General features: G+C 43.2%; 1 pseudogene; it reads right to left on the bottom strand.

The window, feature by feature from the left end:
- Positions 1–13,892: 13,892 nt before the first annotated feature.
- Positions 13,893–21,146, bottom strand: part of LOC118944002 — a 28,228-nt pseudogene continuing 20,974 nt past the window's right edge.

Here is a 21,146-nt window from a genome sequence, read left to right as displayed (position 1 = left end):
TGGGAAAGATATAGAACATCAAACTTTAGAGTAAACAACCGCATCCAAGTCTATCATGGCTGTCTGCCAACATCAGAGAAGGTGAACAATCTCAGAGTCACACTCATAACAGTCATTCTTCAGAAACATGTCTACACTAAAAAAGAAAATGAACCAATGAAAATTCAGACTAGGAGCCTGTGAGTTTTTTTCTTCAAGTGTGGGCGAGGAGAGGAGAGATGGCGGCTACATTTCTGCAAAATCTGCAAGCTAAAAAAAAAGAAGAAAAAAAGTAACACTATGTCTCTCTCTGATATCTGCGTAGATATAGAACTCTGCAGAAACCATGTGATGATGTCATCATGCATGGTGCATATCCTCCGCAGCAGCGGCTTCGTGCCTGCAGGTTGCAGACTAGTGTGACAGACACCTCACGCTGCTCCGTGCACTCAGCCACATGTTATTTTCCACTACGTGACAGAGCAAACAAGTGGAATGTGTTAAACATACAAAGAAACATGCCAGGCCAAAGAACCACTAGCAATGGGAAAATCTCACAGGGGATGCTACTAGTTTGCTGGGGCAATGCGATCAAACCACACGTTGAGGTTGTTTGTACATTAATGGATAGGATAATCAAACTGTAGAGCTGTATATAAACAAGATCTATATACAGGTACTTCACCCACACAGCTATACACTACAGGTCGTTACAGGCTGAAATAAACAAACAACCATTGAACAATACTGGCAGGATATGGGGTATGAAGCTATAGTTAGACAGATCGAGACCAATGTATCTATACCTCTATGGGTATTCATGTGGTTCTAGCCACTGTGTACTGTATGGAATCATGGCTCCCTCTGGGCTCCAGACACTGTTATCTGTCCCCCTCCATCATAGATAGCTCCTCCTCATTCCGGAACCCTAGACTGGGAAGAGACTGAGGAGAGACTAGGGAGGAGAGAGGCAGACAGGCTCCAGACTTGACAGATGATAGAGTGGCTCTCCCTTTCGTAAGATATCCTACTATCAGACTGCGGTAACTGTAAAGTACATGCACACTTCTGAAGTAGCCAATTTGCTTAACAGTTGTGGAAATTACTTCAATGTTCAAAGCCCTGGCCCAGTTATCCAAAGACTGTACCTATTTAAAAAATATATATTTTTTTTACAATGAGTAGGTCTAATCCTGAATGTCGATTGGTTAAAAGCGCATTCCAGCTGGTGTCTATTCCACTTGTTACCACAGGCTAAATCTATGATGTTAAAATGCATATTTACTCTGTTCCATCTGACTGCGCAATCCACTATCTCATCAACCCAGGCAGGGAAATTATAAACGTCATCTCCACTATAAAAAACATCATTATCTCACATTTCTTTTAGACCAACATTTAGTTTTCAACAGCGGAGGTTTGTATTAACATTGCTGTCTGTCGCTCCGACATTTCCAACATTGTTTCAATATTCAAATTTGATCCCCAACTGTCCCATAATAATGAACGTGTAGGGGTCGGGAGTCAGGACGAGATAGAGGCAGGCAGGGTTTCTCAGCCAGTCGAAATCATGAATCAGCTGGAATCATGTTTATGGATACAAAGAAATGGCAATTGAAAAAAAGGTAAAAGGAAATTAAGTGCAGCTAGTTTGCAGTCTTTCCAGCTTCAATTTGAAGTTATTGTGTTAACTGTGTTCTTGTGTCCTAACGAGAGAGCACATTTTCTATGCCAAGCGAAATCGTGCCTCATTAGCTCATTGTTATGGATGAGGGGGTGCGGTTTGATCGCAGGGGAGGCACTAGTAATGTCTGCAGTTTTCAGTTTGGTTATTTGTTTCAAGTGTATTAATCTATAAATGAATATTTTTGCCAAAATTCGTCAGATTTTCGGCACAACACCGGCCAGAGATGAGACGAACAACACCCGTGCCAGTATAACCTCCATACACCGGCTTCTCGGGCATTATCACTTAAATAATTTAGCCTGACTGGATAAACTGTTGGTGTGCACAGTAACAGAAAAGAATGGGAGCAGAATAAATTAATTTGAAAACACTTTGTGTTAGATTATAAAAATGAAAATACATAAAACATGTTAAACCTCAAATACATCAGTGTAATGTATATAATAATAATATGTTAACATATGATCATAATAATAATGTATATTGCGGTGACATGGATATCTAATAATGGCTGGGTAGATAAATGTCCAAACCTAGTCTTCTATACGTTCATGTGCTCAAAGGAAGTTGATTGAAAACACATTTTATGAAGATTTGATGTAATGACTCATTCTAATAAAGGTAGTATGTAGATAGTCATCTCTGTTTGTGCATATTAAATATGATGGCTGAATAATCACTTACCTTCCAGTCTGGAAGGCAAAGGTGACTTTGGTGCTTCTCCAAGTCATGTCCATAAAACAAAACAAAACAAAGGCCATTATAGAGGAGAGAGAGCGGTGTGGAGGTTGTCACGTAGGCCTACATTGATATACAGTACCTGCCAGATTACTGTAACAAGCTTAATTCTTGATTTATCTTATTTTAGCTAAGCATTCGTGGTGTTGTTGACAACTTGACACACTGGTTCTTAGTACAATTACGTATAGTAATGTGCTGTGGATGAGAACGCTTCAAAATGAAACATTAAACCCTCCTGTTTGTCCTCATGGAAGGCATGCTGGTCATATTGAGTACAAAAATAACAACGTCCTCCACTCCCTACAACGCATGATGATATTTTGGAATTGTTTGGTCAAGTTGCCAAGCTACTATCAGCATGAAAGGCCTCAGATAAACACATTTAATTAGACCTGGAGGTCTAGCACCCACTCTGGAGAGGACAGGAGAGTGTGCAGACTCCAGCCAAGTGCTCCACTACTACCACTACCATACACCAGCAGCAGCCGCCCAGCCGGGCAGGAAACATCTGGGAGGCTCACAGCAACTGATGCCTGTGTGAGATAAGAGCAGAGAGAGTTTACCCCCCCCCCCCCCATCCCCGTCCCCGTCCCCGTCCCCGTCTGTCTGACTGGGCGTTTTTACATCCAGGTGGGCCGTAACCTTGGCTCAAACACCCACAAGTTCCGGGACGGGACAAGCATCTGGATCTGGATGTTGTCAGTGACTTGGGGGCTCATTGTCTGTGGTCTCATTTTGATCCATTGTCAGACAGCCTCTCTGGGGGCCCTTTTTAACAATGTTTTTGCTTATCCAGGTGTTTGCATCATTTCCTTTCATAGTTTAGTTGATGGGGGTGGGGGGTGCAACAAAGAACTAAATATGTATCAATGGTCCACCATTCATGCATTATCCTCATTCCACAGCTCTTTGTTGAGTTTGAATGAATTTGTTGAATTTCTTTATTGAATTCTTGTATCAACTTTGCATTCTTCCTTCTCAATCGTTGAGAAAACACCGCAATCGTTGAGAAAACACCGCATTCCAGCACGTGATGTTTACATTAAACTTTTTGAGTTTTGGAATTAAGGCTCTAAAACATCTTTGGACACCGTCGTCTCATTAACAAAAATAGTAATATTTTTGAATTTGGCTCAGATTAGCTGTCGATCACTTCACAAATGGAAGGCGTCAAAACATTGGAGAAAAAAGCAGACAATATAAAGAAATTGTGTCATGCCCACAGATGAAGCAAAGCCCACAGGGGAAGGTAGGTTCCTGTTTTACTATAAAAAGGCCTCTCTGGGGACCTGAGATCTTAAGTGAGACTGGCTGAAATCTCTGTAATCAGAGACAACTATGCTGCTAGCACTAGCCTTATTCTTTATAGATTGATAAATAAAGGTCTCCTTGCTTTCCAAACACAGACTTCTTTGTTTGGTATATGGACATGACATGGTATAAGCCTATCCATATTCGGATACACTAAATCATGTCATAAAAAAATAAAAATAATCAACCATTAATCATATGCAATTGCGAAAGCTATGTTTTTCCACCCCTGCCACCCCCGTGATTTTCATTTTAGAAAATAATTAGACCTATTTACAGTACATTCACAGAACATATTTTCCATATACTAAGAGACAACAGTATTAAAGTGAATAAAATAGAATATTCAAAAATAAGAGGAGGCTACATTCAATTCAAAGCATGACCTTTAAGCAGAGACACGACCAAATTGATTTATTAGGAGTAGCATGACCAATCAAGTGGATGTTGACTGGAGTTTCCACTTTCCATTGATGTGTGTGCACATAGGCCTACTCCATCCCAACTCATTGTGATCCAGCCAGGAAGATGAGTATAGAATGTAACAGGTCCAGACATGACTGGTGGTCCAGAGGCAGTCTGTGCTCTGCTCTCTCTCTCCAACACACCCTGCCTATAGCCCTGGATAATTAGGAGAGACGACCAAACAGCCCCCAGATGACTGCCCGCTAGCTCACAAACAGGAAGTGGAGGAAAGGACAACGAATGAAAAGAGGAAGGGGGGCTGCGGAATGAGGTGGATGGGATGACGACAAAAGAATAGGAGGAAATCCACCATTATAAATAGCAACCGGAACCACCCCACAGTGGATACGGTGCATGGGGTCAAGGAGTCATGGTCGGTGGCTGAGAGACAATAGGAGAGACTGAGGAGGGGAGAGGGCCGGTGGAGGTGTGGGAGATGGGGGGTGGGCCAGAGAGGGGGAGCCAGAAGCCCCCGGCTCAGCTCCTCATCTTGGGGGGCTATTTACCCCAACCAGCACTCCACTGAAGCATCATCACAACTTTTCTAACCGGACACTTCCAGGAGGAAATCCTCGCCCTGCCTAGCCAGACGTAACATGTAATCATTCTGCACTTTCTCACTATGCGCTGTCTTACTGCATTGGTAGTGATTTGTAAGCAAAGATACTGCCTACACATTGCTGAAGTAGATGGCATTAGCCTGCATCAAGTTGTTCTGTTATATGGACACATTATCTAGTCAGTCATTCTTTTAGAATGATGTCAGTTTATTTAAAACAAAGTTTACTTCCAGTAACTTCCAGTCAATGAGCTTCTGAGGGTACAGAAAGTGAATGTTTTACAGTTGAGCACCTGCTGTCAAGCTCTCTCACTTTTTATTGTTGAATACGTTTGAGATTAAATTATCACTGTGAATGAACTTGAGATCACCACAAATGACATGGCCAACGTACAATCGTTATCTTGAAAGACATGCTCATAGATAAAAAATGACAGGTGCCATTTTGACAAAAATAGCAAAAGGTCTTTGGGCATTTTTCGGATCAAGCTTCAATTACAGCATTTCAATTGGCTCTGACAAGTTCAACTGTGGTACATAAAATGATAATAGTCTGGGAGATAATCGAAATTTCAAACTGGGTTGAAAACTGCCACTGTCAAAAAGACAAATGGCCAGGTCAGAACAGGGGTCAAAACTCAAACGGAATATTCAGTTGAAAACTTGTCCATGCATTTAGCATATATTTGAATGATCATGATTTAATTTTACATTGCAAACTACCTTGGAAAACATCTTATTCTAACTGTGAAATCTAAGTACATTTTTATTTATTTTAACTGTATGGTAGCCTTAATATAATTATGACTCAACTTTTTGACTCAATATCTGATGAAATAAAGATATAAAACTGTAAATCAGTGGTTGGCCGTGACATAATCTTACCTGTCTGACCTGTACCACGTGTGGGATTTAGTGGCTTAAGAATTTTGGGTAAGCATAGCAAATACTTCCTCATCCTACATGTATTTGGCCAACCAACATCTCAATGGCCTGGTTTAAGCAATCAAATATGTCTACAAGGGGGTTCCTTTACTGAGAGGGAGGAGGTTTGGTAACATGGGGAGAGTCTAGGGCAGAATGTAGAGGGCCTTTCCCCTTGTAGCTGTTAACAGCCAGGGTCCTGATCTCCAGGACATTAAAGACACTCCAGGGTTTAGGACTGTAACCAGAGAGTTGGAATAACAGAGCAGGGAACACCGGTGGTGCCTCACGCAGCATGGGCACAACCCAACTCTGTGCTCTTGCAGAGGGTCATGGGGAGGGGTCTCAGGGTGGCTGGGTTAGGGTCAGAGGAGTCCTCCTCCCTGGAAGCGTATATCACAGAGAGACTTTAGATGGGCCAGGAGACCCGGGAGAGAAGAGAGGGAGGGGCTTTTTGAGTTACAGACCCAAACGTGTCAGGCTTTAGCCAGGAGATCAGCGGTTCAAAGGTGGACACGCCGTCTGCCTTAACTACCAAGGCAGGGCCATGCCCAGAGCAGAGCATCAGGCATGCAGGCCAGACCAGGTCATAAATATTATAGCCCTCATACCAACTCACTACTCTCCTTTTCCCCACTCATATTGGACCACAGACACCAGGCCTTAACTCATTTTTTAAAATGTAACCTTTATTTAACTAGGCAAGTCAGTTAAGAACAAATTCTTATTTTACAATGACTGCCTATCCCGGCCAAACCCTCCCCTAACCAGGACAGCGCTGGGCCAATTGTGCACCGCCCTATGGGACTCCCGATCACGGCCGGTTGTAATACAGCCCGGATTCAAACCAGGGTCTGTAGTGATGCCTCTAGCACTGAGATGCAGTGCCTTAGACCACTGCGCCACTCAGTGGCTATAGTTCAAAATATGGGCCTGGGTAGACCCCAGTCCCTTAAAATAAGAAAGCTGTGGTACTTCTGAAGACCAATTAGAACAAAAATGGGCCTCCATGTTAGAGACTTAAAGGAGAAGTTCGCTTTTTTAAAACCAAATCTGGGCCTAAGCAATGATTGTGTATTATATTTACAGGATAGTCAAGTGACCAGTCTAACAATGGAAATACATATGCTCAAAGATGGAAGGCAGGCGGGAGGAGGCGAGATTAGGTGGGACCCTTCTAGCCAATGAGAGAGCAGATACGCATGTGCACAACAGGCCATAGAGATAGATAGAGGACTCATCTTTGTATCTGTGCCACAATTGCGTCTCTGACAGCATTTTCATCAGCTGAACACTCCCAACTCATATGAATCCACACCCAGTTGACTGTTTTAAAATGGTGGAAGCCCTCAATGGCAAGGTCGATGCTAAAACAGATTATATCCATGATGAGTCCTCTATATATCTCTATGACAACAGGCACAACTCCGATTTTTGTATTTGTTTTTCCAAAGTTGACGAAATGCCATGTGCGTCCACTTATATCAGTGTATTTGTAACAACCTAACCATTATGAGACTTGTATTCAATAAAATAAGCCTCACGTAGCAAATTAACAATGACATATTTTGTTAACCAAATTCTTCACTGTCTCATAGATTTTTTGTTGTTGATTTTTTTAGACCTCCATACAAACATTTCTCACTTCGTGGGCATATTTTTGTGGACAAATTTTGGGTGTAGTAAAATCTTTTGCTTCTTCCTCTCTGACCTAACCCATCTCTTTCCTGGCAGCGTGGCCCTTTAACTCACACCTGACATGGAACACTCTGCCAGTCTGTTCCAGGTGATAGCAATTACTGTAAACTCAGATGGTATCATATTGAGTGGTCGCACAACTATTTACAGCACGCGCACAGTTGGCAAAAGAGAAAGTTGTCAAAGAATGAGTCTGATATTCCAAAAAGAACATTTGCAGTATTTGTAAACCACTAACTGCTGAATATATCCATGGTATCCATCAAGATGGGGAGGCTGAAATAAGCATGTCCTCTGTACAAGCCCAGTGCAGAGCAGCGTGTCCCACTCAAATGCAGAGTAGTATAAGTCCGCACTATAACCAGTCTAGAGACTAACACCCTGTCACCCACATAATCTCTGATCTAACCTAGCATGCACCTCCTCGCCTGAGTAGTGCAATGGAAACATTGAAAGGTCAAGCTGGGTGGCGGTTGGTTACTTCTTCAGAGTGTGAATAGGAGAGAGGTAGAAAAGGGACTAGGCGTTATATGTGCAGTGTGTGTGTGCTTATTGAGGTTTCAGCACACACACACACATTTTTTTCAAGCCTCGCACCTTCACAGGGAGCCGGTAAACAAATGCTGTGGATCCCTTGGGTGCGGTGCTCGGCGAACCACAGAGCCTTCATTTGCTCCCTCTTGTCTCAGTCTGCGGGCGTGTATTTCAGTCCTTCTGAAGGCACAAAGGTAACGCACACACACACACACACACACAATCACACACACACACACACACACACACACACACACACACACACACACACACACACACACACACACACACACACAGTACCTTGCAACAAGAGGACCAAAATAACAGGCACCTGTTGCTGTACACCACAATGTCTACAACAAGGGCCAAATTAGAGCATCGTACTAGCAACAACAAATTCAATCACGTGTGCAACGCTGGCCTAGAATAAACTACTTTACGCAAACCTATGATGTGCTTCATGCAAAAAGCAGCGTAAGTATGAACATTGAATGATGTTGAGAGAAAAAGAAGCCTTTTATGATGCTACATGCACTCAATGTCTGAATTGAGTTAACCTATTAACCAGGGTTATTGTAAATGTTAGTAATGCAGTCTGACTTTTACATTATCAAACTGATTTCTGACACAAGGGTTTATTATTCGACCCCTATGGTTAGATGATCAGTGGACATACCATGGACATGGAGTCTCATCCACCAAGTATGCAGAGAGACCCAAGAAGACCTGCCTAAGGGCTATTCTTTTAGTTGCAGGCAAATCACAAGGCCTGCAGTACAATGACCACTGTAGCTATGGTTTGATGAACCTCTTGGCAAGCTCATTATTTCAGAGAGATATATAGATTTGAAATATGTGTGGCCCTTGAGATTCACCTAGTGTTCCAGCTAAGCTGTTGACACTGAGGTAAGACCTATCAATAGCATTACACAGAACTGTAGGTCTTTCTGTTTTTACCTTCAGTCATTTATGACTCATTGTAAACAAACAGATAAGCAGAAGACATGTCTGTAGGTAGTTAAGCACTCCACCACTATTTTGAATGTTCAAAATTAGCACATTAGCAGAAATCAATACCATATAGTGGCCACTGCCTTTGATAGCAATTCAGTTTGGGAGCACGGAGCTATATTTGAAAGCCAAAGTAACCGAAGCAAAATGCGACGCCATGTTGGTGGAAGTTAACCAGAACACCCGACCCTCGCGCACGCTTGTGAGAGAAGTCATGAATACAGCATGGTTGTCTTCAAACTACTATTTTTGTCATTTGAAGCTAAAAGTTAGATTCATCATCGATGAGAGAAGTTGTTTGTCTCATCTTTTTATCCATGCCTTACATAGTTGGTGGCAACTTTTACATTTCTGTTTGAAATGATGACGTTTTGCCACCATCTTGTTTCCTGCTTACAACGATGCCATCTTGGTTCCTGCTTACAACGACGCCATCTTGGTTCCTGCTTACAACGACGCCATCTTGGTTCCTGCTTACAACGACGCCATTTTGGTTCCTGCTTACAACTACACCATCTTGGTTCCTGCTTACAACTACGCCATCTTGGCCTCAGTTTGGCCACTGAAGGGACCAGAGAGGTAAGATTATGTCAGTGAGCTGTTGCTTGCCTAATGCACCTTCACTCTTAATTTATGATTAGTCACTCTAAACAAATATACAAATAACGTAGCCTACCTGTTGAAAGTTATCCACTACACCACTATTGTCATGGGGTAGGTAAATACGTTCTGACTCATTATTAGCCTGCCTGTTAGAAAGTAGCACATTTATTTCACATGGCTCTGACGTTACATCCATATCATGTGAAGGAAGTTTTGGAAACTTCTTACAAGTATTTATCAATATCACTAAGTTGTGTAGTTGAAGTTATGTTTCCTGCTTGGCAATGCTTTGTGCTTTTCACAACTAAAAATGGTAGTGGTTGTCTGAACTTGTCTGGTGAGGTAGGGGCTCCTCTAGTGGTGTGTATGAGAATTGCATCATGAAGCAGGGGGCCTTCAGTCAGATTCCCACTGTTAGGTCCTTTTTTACATGTTGTTTTTACATTACATCTCCAGGGGCAAATCTCAATGACATCCTATAATCAATTTAGAAAATAAATACACATTTGTTCAGTGAGCATTTTATGTGTGTGTGTTATAACAAATGAAAAGCTCATTGGAGGCACATGTTCAGCGTTGTGTTGTGCTGTGCAGGAGGTGGAGAAAGCGGGTGCTGCTATTGTGAATGAGCGTGTTGCTGATGTGAGAAAGACAAAAAACATGGTTTGGAGGAGGGTAGCTGGTGGCTGGAAGGGCATGTGAATGTAAACCCCTACTGAGTCCATGGGAACTCACGAGGGGGAATGGTGTTTTTGAGTGAGCTCAATCTAAACCACATTGTCCAATAAACAATAGAATAACATCAAACCATAAATCTGGACATGATCTCTGCCCCACTATGACCACAACGATCTGCTATCCAATGTCAGTCACTCAGTGCTTTCTGACACTCATAAACATCTGCAGATGGTCTAAATATGGACTGTACCAGTGGTGGTGGTGTGTAGGGTTGTTACATGATGGTTCCCATTTAGGTTATTTGTGGTGAAGCACATTTATGGGTTTTCTCCCCATCAATCTAAAGGGAAAATATAAGACCTAAAAAGTATTTTACTAATCTGAGATTTGCTGGATAGTCTGATCTACCCATAAACCCAAACATACAGTACATCAAATTAAAGCTCTCTTTCTTCGTTGTGAGATAACATGACATTATATTCGGTTCATCTGTTCATTTTTTTTGTTTCATTACTCCCCAACCACCCCACTGTCTGCTGCATAAAAAAACATGAGAACATAAGGCCAGGGGACTTAGCATCTACCTCTCTACTGCCACTCAGATTTATACACTTTCATAAAACTGGCCCAAACAGTCTGGCAGGCCCAAATCTCCCATTCTCACCTTTGGGCCGCTGCCAGGAAAGTAATGGTTACGGCTCACCAGAAAAAGACAACACTTCATTTATTAGTATAAATTAGAGGATCATCAAGTGAAAAAAGTGGGGCAGAAAAAGCAATAAAACAGATGAGTGATATTAATAGAGGAGTAGGAAAAAAGGGAGATATTAGACTTCGATGGACACTAGCTCCGGAAGTGAAGCCCGCCCCCCGCCTCCTCCTTCTCAGAGCATTGAACTCTGGGCCTCATCAGAGCAGAGCTACCTGCCTGCCAGGGATTAGAGCTGGGACCTGTGCTACCCCCCCCCCCCCTCTCTCTCTATCTCTCTCTTTCTCTGTAATGGGAAGCAGCTGGAGCTTCAAGGGTGTAGGAGAACCAGACAGGCCCATTCATAACCCTCCAGTGGGTTTTAATGAAGGCTGTTTCACTACTAGGCCAGGGGAGTGTGGGAGGACGATGGAGGGAGGGTCAACTCCCCCACCCCCATTCCACCTCAACCCCCGTCCGATGAATATGATACCTGAGCCAGATCTCAGACAAGTGACTACAACTTTAACTGAATTTCTTCTCATTTGTTTTCAGCTTCCTCCAATCTTATCATATTCCCTTTCCATCCATACAATTCTATTGGAAAGAAGGTGAATGCCATGAGCAGAGTTGTGGTTTGAGAGTAACAAACCAGACCAATAAATACTATGAAATGCCTGCTGTGTCAGTAATATTCATAGACCCTGAAAACACCTACTGCTTTTCATTGTTCTGAACTGAAACCCCACACTGTGGACTGACTCATAGAGCTGGGGTAGTACTACTCAGTCTCATAAGGACACACACATTTACAGCATCTATCACAGTGTCAAGTATCACTCCACTGAGTCATTGTGTGTTGACATTTGATCTTAATACAAAAAAAACATGTTTCCATAAAATACTTCTGTCAGGAAAAGTTGAATGCAAACTCTGTCGTTGGTCGGCTGTTGTCAGAAGATCAAATCCAGATATCTGTTTCCAAGGTCAACAACCTTCCCCTCCCATGTATGTGTAGTAGTTATAGTGAGTCAGCTGATCTGAAGTGTCACCTCAGCCTTCCAAATGGCCCCTGCTGTTCACTAGCAGCCATCGTGGGCCCTGGAGCATTTCATTTACTGGCTGCTGGGGCCGCAGTGAGGAGTGGGGTTGTAGAAAATTTAACTAAACTTTTATGTGGCCCTACCTACCAGGGTTAATGGATCCCATATGTTGTGTTGTGTTGTGTTGTGGGGGGATAGACGGGGCACAAGAGGGAGAGGGAGATGGAGGCGTCTCAGGGGAGTGTTCTCCATCTTGTTTTCTATCAGGGTGGACAGTGTAACCTGAGCTGCTGAAGTTGCTCTGGAGAAACAACCTCTACACCCTGAGGTCAGATCAATGGAAATGCCAATAAATTACTACTTTGGAAACACAGACACGTACGTATATTCTCACACACACGTCTGCACACAGGCACACACACACATTTGCAGGGTGAATGGGTTAGGATCAGGGTTTGTTGTAAACCTCCCATATTCTCTGCTACAGCAGTGGTGGGTGCTAGGCCTTTTATATTTCTCGCGTAGTAACTCTGCGGTTCCTAACCCAGCCTCAGGAATGCCTTTCTCCAAAAACATATCACAATATGTCACTGCTTTGCCATGTGGTGATCCAGAAGACATCTGATTCATGTCAAACTCTAACTTTCACTAGATCCCTTACAAAACCATAGGTATCACCTAAAAATGTTTCCTCAAACCACAACACACTTGATCTCTCCATGTCCACACTGTAAACCCCAATGTGCTGTCATTACACCAAACTTTTGAGGAAACCCGTTGCACTTAATCTGAGTACAGTTACTTAGTCATTTTGTAGTCATTCCTTAAACCGACAGAGTAACTGTGTATGGAGTCCAGATGAAAATTGTATCAGCTTGAACATACACCCGCACTAAGCCACGCCCCAAATATCATTTGCCAGTGTGCCTTGACTTTTAAAGTGAATTGTGGAGTTATCACTCATGACTGTATTTGTAAAGGACAGAGACATGGTTGTTAAATTCATTAATTTTCAGTCCCGTGGCCTTCACTAAGTTAGTTCCTAGGTGAACATTATCATTATAATTAAACTCTTTATGACATTACATACAGTACCAGTCAACAGTTTGGACACACCTACTCATTCAAGGGTTTTTCTTATTTTTCAAAACAATTTTCTACATTGTAGAATAATAGTGAAGACATCACAACTATGAAACAACGCATATGGAGTCATGTGGTGGTGGCCACCCTTTGCCTTGATGACAGCTTTGCACACTTGGCAATCTCTCAACCAGCTTCATGAGGTAGTCACCTGGAATGCATTTCAATTAACAGGTGTGCAGAAATGTCACGTATTCTCCCTCTCCGGCCTCTAGGTCATCAGGCTGCTGATTATCCTGCACCCCTGTAACCATTGTCTCGCACACCTGTGCCTCATAACACTCACCTGGCCTCAATAACCTCCTTGATTATCTTCCCTATATCTGTCACTCCCCTCGGTTCTTTCCTCAGGTGTTATTGACTCTGTTTTCTTGTCGGTGCGTTGTTTGTTTCGTGTTCATTGTTTCTTTTATTTATTAAAGCACTCACTCCCTGAACTTGCTTACCGACTCTCAGCTCGCTCGTTACAGAATATCACCTCACCTAAGGGAAGCATCAGGGAGTGTTGTTTTGTGTGTGTCAGAGTAATGACTGCGGGTCCGGGAACTGCTACAGGCTCTCATGCCTCAACCAGATCGCCAGGCTCCCCTGCCTCATCCGGCTCGTCAGGCTCTCATGCCTGAACCAGATCGCCAGGTTCTCATGCCTCAACCAGATCGCCAGGCTCCCCTGCCTCATCCGGCTCGTCAGGCTCTCATGCCTCAACCAGATCGCCAGGCTCCCTGCCTCATCCGGCTCGTCAGGCTCTCATGCCTCAACCAGATTTCCAGGCTCCCCTGCCTCATCCGGCTCGTCAGGCTCCCCTGCCTCAGCCGGCTCGTTGGGCTTTCATGCCTCCGCCCGGATTGTCAGGCTCCCCTGCTTCCACCGGCTCCTCAGGTTCTCATGCCTCAGCTGGATCGCCAGGCTCCCCTGCCTCAACCGATCTGTCAGGTTCCCGCGCCCTAGCTGACTCGACAGGTTCCCGTTCCTCAGCTAGCGTGACAGGTTCTCGCGCATCAGCAGGGGTGACCGGTCCGCTCCTGATCCCCCGGGTTCGTCCCCTCTGACGGCGTCCTGCACGTCGGGGAGGGGGTACTGTCACCTATAGGCTGCTGATTATCCCGCACACCTGTCACCATCATCTCGTGCACCTGCGCCTCATGACACTCACCTGGACTCGATCATCTTCTTTATTATCTTCCCTATATCTGTCACTCCCCTTGGTTATTTCCTCAGGTGTTATTGACTCTGTTTTCATGTCGGTGCGTTGTTTGTGTTTCGTGTTCATAGTTTATTTTATTAAAACACTCACTCCCTGAACTTGCTTCCCGACTCTCATGCTTTACAAGAAAAAGTTTAGTTTTTGTATCTTTGTGTAGCCTAAGATTGACGAATCACTCAATTGAAATGCAAAAACACATATCAAAAACAATTAAAAAAAAACTACCTGCAGTAGTGTGCTGGGAAAATAGTTAATTTGTTATAACTTAAATGTAGTTGATGTGACTACTCATTTAGTTTTGAGTCAGTACCGCATAACATTTTTTATTGACTTTGAGTTCAACTTACTAGAAATAGGGCTGAGGCTGTTGAGAAGAGTTCAGCTAGAGTTGAAGATGAGATGGGCCTCTTTTGGTTTTCCTGTACTGTCCAGCTCTGGGGTGAGCTAGCCCCACCTCGGCATTGTGCCAAGAATTCTAGAGCTGCTGGGTGTCTCGCTTGGTGAGTTCCTGTCCGAAGGCTCTTCTCATAGTCGTAACATGACCCCCAGTCCAAAAATAACCGCTGTCACTGCTGGAGCTGATGCTGTGAAGCCAGAGAGGCACTAACGCAGCTTGCTTCCTTCCTGAGAGGATGCTCTCGCACTGATAGCGACTTTACGTAGGCTACCCATTCAGTCTCTCACTACCGCTGCTGACACTCTGAGCCTCTGGTAGAGCCCCTGGTGCCTGCAGTATTAGCTAAAAGTTGTGCACTGTATGAATGTGTGCTGAAATCCACTGTACGTTTGTGATTCTTGTCATTATTGATGACACATCGTGCTGCCATTTAAGACATTTTTATATTGCTTCTCTGGCCAGTATATTGGACACATCTTGCTGCCTCATTGGATAATTCCATTTGATCCCGTTTCTCACTCATTGAGAAGAAAATGTCAAACTAATGAAATATTTAATGTTATACTCTCCAGGTTTTGTTCAGTCGGATTACCTGAAGAAACGTCTTCCTGTTTTTTTTCTGTTAGGATGGTAGATTGGGCTCTGTGGTTTCACAGTTTCTCTCTCCTGTGACCTAGACTCAGCAGCTATATAATGACAGAAAGATATTCAGTCAACACTTTCATCAATGTGCTATGACTTGAGAGAGGGCGAGAGTCAGCCCTTGGATTTTATCACAAGCGCTTGCAGTGGCCTGGGGCCTGGGGGTTGCTGTATCAGAATGAGGGGAGTGGGTGTGGTACAGTAGCTCACTTTGAAAAACTTGACCTTAATAGGCCGATTATATCCACGGGCTCTTCCTTCTTGATCTGCGGAGAGAAGCGTATTTATGCAGGTTTGTCTATGTTGTTTCAGGGAGTTGAGGCGCTCCAGATAGGGCCATTTCACAGCCATTACAGAGTCCTTTGGGTGGCTTGGCCAGCATTTTTCAGACCACTACAAAACCACAGAGTCAAGATAGCACGGAGGTGGAGACGCAAAACCAATAGACGGTCCCCCCCCCCCCCCCCCCCCCCCCCCCCTAGAGGTTCACTTGTGAGGGAAAGGAGAAAAAAAAGAGGAGAAGTCGTGGCTCAATGAGAAGGTCCAACAATGAAATAAATCTGCCCACAGCTTTTGTGTAATGAACATGGATCTGATTTATTTTCTGCATGGCTCTGCAGTTCTGTCTGGGTGCAGAACAGTGCACGCTCTGTTCAGTGCCACACTCAGAGGCCAGGTGTGGGACAGAGCGGCTGAAACAGTTAAAAGTAAATGGAGCGCGGTGGAAATGGATCCCCCTCTAAATTACATGGCCCAGGTTTTTTTTACAGGTTTTCCAGGGGTAGAGAGCCGGTGCTTTCTGTCTGCTTAGAGCAAAGCCACAGCATCTACAACGGTCTGGTCAAACCTTTGAACTTTTTGTCCAAACAAGGTGCTTTTCAGAATCATTAGATAATAGACATGACAGAAATACAACAATGGATCTGTTTTCATATTGTGTGTTTATATTTTCACCTCTAGTGTGTAAAACACTAACGCACACTGAAATATGTGGAATTTGTTTAAAATATCAAATTTTATGACCTTGATCATATATTATAATCTATTATAGATAAAATAATGAACAGGACAAATATACTCTGTTATTTCTAACACAGTAAAACAACATCAAGTCCAAATCAAGTCATGGCAATCCTCGCCGTAGGTCCTGATATGAGGCTGGAGGAAAAAGAACTAAAAACAATCAAAGAGGGAGAAATATCATAAACAGATCTACTGAGATTATCAAGGAATGTAAATATTATGATAAATGCCAAGCTCAAGTGCATGAACTCTTGCGTGGATCTTTTGGCCCATCGTAACCTCCATTTACAGACCTAAATAGGAGAGTACAGTAGAGGAGGGTTGCCAGTTAGAACGGCCAGTTCCCTGGACCTTATAATTAGCTGCCTCCCTCTCCTACCCCCTGGACCTGGCAACACAGCATCCATCTTGGTTGGCTGCCACTGAGGGAAGTGAGGGATAGGGAGCTAGAAGGAGGCCAACACTGAGGAGATCCGGTCAGTCTCACAACAGACCCACATTCCAGACTGTTGGAGGCTGTTGATGATCACCAAAAATCATCCAACTGCTTTTATATGTTTATACTGGGAGGAATAACATTTGCCTTTATTTCAACGATAAGTCTGATGATGTAGAATTAAATAGCCTGGTAGTGTTTCTACCTATGGTTATAACACTGTCGTAAAGGATTGATCTGTATGAACAGTAGTACACTTTCTGAACGTCAACTAAATCAAACCTAAGTGGAGCTCAGGCATAGACCCTGGAAACATGTGTAACCTGCACCACCACAGAAGGCCAGTGCAGTGGGATGAAGACAGGGAAATAAAAGCAGAAAGCTGTGTGCTGCCCCGTCTTTACTCCCTGTCATAGAGGGTATCACCTTTCACAGTCTGTGTCTTTGGGGTGATGTAAACTCTGCAGGTGGCTCTGTGGGCTCATAAAGCCTGTGAGCTGAGAGCTTGTCTCTTCGATGTGGAAAGGCCTGGTGATAAAATGGCCTTGAGGACCTGCACAACAATCTGAATAATTTTAATGAGAAAGATATAGAGCAAACAATGTGTCTGATTCAACACATCTTCAGCACTATATTCCCCCTTTCTACAGTTGTGTAAAGTACTTAAGTAAATATGCTTTAAAGTACTTCTTACTACTTTTACTTTTACTTCACTTCATTCATAAAGAAAATAATGTACTTTCTACTCCATACATTTTCCATGACATCCAAAAGTACTCGTTACATGATAAATGCTTAGCAGGACAGGAAAATGCTCCAATTCATGCACTTACATACTTACTTACATGCACTTAACACATGGTCATCCCTACCGCTTCTGGTCTGGCAGACTCACTAAATACAAATGCTTCGTTTGTGCCCCTGGCTAGCCATACATTTGAAAAACAAGACAATGGTGCCCTCTGCTTTGCTTAATATAAGGAATTTGAAATGATTTATACTTTTACTTTTGATACTTATATATTTCAGCAATTACATTTACTTTTGACACTTAAGTATATTTAGAACCAAATACTTTAAAACTTTCACTCAAGTAGTATTTTACTGGGTGAATTTCACTTTTACTTGAGTAACTTTCTATTAAGGCATCTTTAATTTTACTCAAGTATGACAATTGGGTACTTTTTCCACCACTGTTTTTCTAGAACAGGGAACAGTTGCACAATACTGGAATGCCTAGACTACAAGCCTTTTCATATCTCAAGTTACGCTGTGTTCCGAGGTGACAAATTGCCTCTCTTGGTGAAATGAGTGCAACCCAGAAAGTGCTGGCAGATGCTATTTTTTTAAAGATGTAGCAAAAAATGTTTTTCTTTTGCTTGGGGAGAATCAAATGGAGACAAAATGGGAAAAACTAGGAAGAGTGTGATCTACTTAAGTTCATGACTTCATGTCCTTAGTGTGTGGCTGTCGACTCGCTGGAGATCCATTTAAACCGCATCATCCTCTCAGCAGCTTATTGCTGCCCCCTGTCAAACTATGTGCCTCACTGCAGGCTTGGATCCCTTTATATGTGTTAGACACACTTATCAGGCTTTTCAATAATGCAAAGTAAATCAAACTCACAATGCAGGATGAACTGTTTAGCCTTGTGTTGGAGTACAAGCCCAGAGTACTCAGCCCTGACATTCGTCCTCGTTTATTTTCGACCAGCCATCCTGTTTTCACAGTCACTTGTGCAACTGCAAATGCAACATTTTTGCGATCCAATGTGTCTTCCATTTGGGTCCACTCTGCTCAAATACATTGGCCCAAAATATGTGGCCCGCTGCTCCAACAGCACATCGTTTCTATGTACCTCGCTGGCTCTTGTCTCAGTGACCCTAAAGTAAGTCAGACAGGACCACATGTTCTGAACTCTTTACACACCATTTATGTCATGGCCTCATGATGACACACCGTATCCAGTTCAACAATTGGACCAGTGAGTTGAAGAGATAGTCACCCTGAACTGAATTTGAACTAGTAGCCAGGCCACTCAATATCCCTCCTTACCCATCAGTTTATATTGATCCCAATGTTTGTCTTTATCCATCCTTTCCAGTGAAGACAGATCCCACTAACCTACGTACAAGAGGGTATGTACTGTTTGCGGAAGCCAGCAGAAAGGTTGCCAATGGAAAAGGAGAGGATAAGAAGAGAATCTGTGAGGACAGACAGCTCCTGTACCTACCTGTTGTCCTGTAGTGAGTAGTGACTGGGTCAGGATGTCTGTACTTTACAGGCTACACTACAGCAGTCTGAGCCACAAGCAGACAGGCTGATAATGGAGCAGGGAGTGGCAGCCTCAGCCCAGGGCTTGTGGATGTAGCGTGAGACTCTCTCTGCCAGACCCAGACACGTGAGGATCCAGTGAAAATCTCCATGGCGAGGCACAGCAGACAGTCTGTAAATATTAGCTCTCAGTTTAGCATGTTGTGGGTCGGGGTCACACATCATGGGGAGTGTAAATCAGGCCCGGGTAGCATTATTAGGAGGAGAAGGCTGTGTGTGTGTGTGTGTTTTGGGTGGGGGGTGTTTCTGCATATGTTTGTGTGTATGTCTTTGTGTATGTCTATATGTGACAATGGAAACAGCTTTTACATGTTTGTCTTTGCGTCCTTGTTTATAGGATGAGAACATTAAGTCCGATTTTGTTTTTAAAGAAATGCAATCCAACAAATCGTGAGAGCCACAAGTCTGTAGCCAGATCTGAACCTCTGCACTGACTGTGATTTATTATAGGGACATAAATACACTACAAGACCAAAAATATGTGGATACCTGCTCGTCGAACATCTCATTCCAAAATCATGGAGTTGGTCCCCCTTTGCTGCTACAATAGCCTCCACTCTTATGGGAAGGCTTTCCACTAGATGTTGAAACATTGCTGCAGGGACTTGCTTCCATTCAGCCACAAGAACATTAGTGAGATGTTGGGAGACTACGCCGGGCTCGCAGTCTGTGTTCCAATTCATCCCAATGGTGTTCGATGGGGTTGTGGTCATGGCTGCTTGAGAGAATGCCAAGAGTGTGCAAAGCTGTCATCAAGGCAAAGGATGGCTACTTTGAAGAATCTCAAATATAAAATATAATTTGATTTGTTAACACTTTTTTTTGGTTACTACATGATTCCATATGTGTTATTTCATAGTTTTGATGTCTTCATTATTATTCTAACATATATTTTTGTGGGATTTTAGTTTTTTGAAATCCCTTCTCAAGTATTCCCACAAATAAAAAAAATAGACATTTGATCACGTCTCATTGTAATCAAGGTACGACATGATTTGAGACAGAAGACAGAAAGGCTGTTTGACAATGTGAGAGTGTATATATTAGATGTTAGTCACTGCCTTTGTGGACGTAGCACTGTTTCATCATAACTTGTGATATTAGGCCTAGCTGTTGTGACACTTTAGGATCCGTAGTTAATATTATAATCTGTTTAAACATACCTTCATTTGTCTGACACTCTTATCCAGGGTGACTTTACAAGTGAAGATAAAGGTCTCGTTCATCAACAAATGCACTGCGATTCTTTCCAGGCCTCACTTTGTTTCTTTAGAAGCCAAGTAGTGCAACATTGCCATTTTATTATCCATCCAAAAAGGGACTTTTTTTTGTAGCATTTAAAAATGAAAAACAGCTGAGCAGAACAAGAGAAGAGAGAAGGGCGGAAGAGAGAGAGAGCGAGGGAGAGGAGAGAGGCTGCATCCAAGGCAGAGCAGTCCGGTTGCCAGATGTACTCGCTGCAGCTGGGTGACAGATTCAATGAAATGTAATATCATCCTATAAATACCAAAACCAGCTGCTTCTAATTAATATCAGATGATTATTAAAATGTGCCACAGATTACACCGTGCTTATTAATAACCTTTCTCAGCATAAGGGGGCCTCAAGGACATCCCTTGGGACAGGCTTTTGTTTTTGTGAAGTCTGTCTTATTGCGCTGGTTTATGTAGAGATTTAGAAGGAATAATACGCTGAGGTCATGGATGTGGAACTGACGGCATCTTTCACCGGGGCACCCAGGGTTCCCCCAATAACCCTAACCCTATCCCTGAGGGCCTTCTCTTCTTACCTGCTCAGCCTCCCCTCTGGACCACAGTCAGTCACAGCACAGCCAAGGTTCAACACAACTGACAGGTCTGGTCAGCATTCTGTTCTCTTTTTCTTTCTCCCGCTTTCACACAAACATACACACACACACACACACACACACACACACACACACACACACTGTCACGACTTCCGCCGAAGACGGTCTCCTTGTTCGGGCGGTGTTCAGCGGTCAGCGTCACTGACCTTTTAGCCATCATTGATCCATTTTTAATTTTC

Source organism: Oncorhynchus mykiss, chromosome 24 (genome assembly GCF_013265735.2).
Source record: "Oncorhynchus mykiss isolate Arlee chromosome 24, USDA_OmykA_1.1, whole genome shotgun sequence".
In the NCBI taxonomy this organism is placed as follows: domain Eukaryota; kingdom Metazoa; phylum Chordata; class Actinopteri; order Salmoniformes; family Salmonidae; genus Oncorhynchus; species Oncorhynchus mykiss.
The sequence above is the reverse complement of the archived record's forward strand: the minus strand, read 5'-3'. Positions and strand labels throughout refer to the sequence as shown.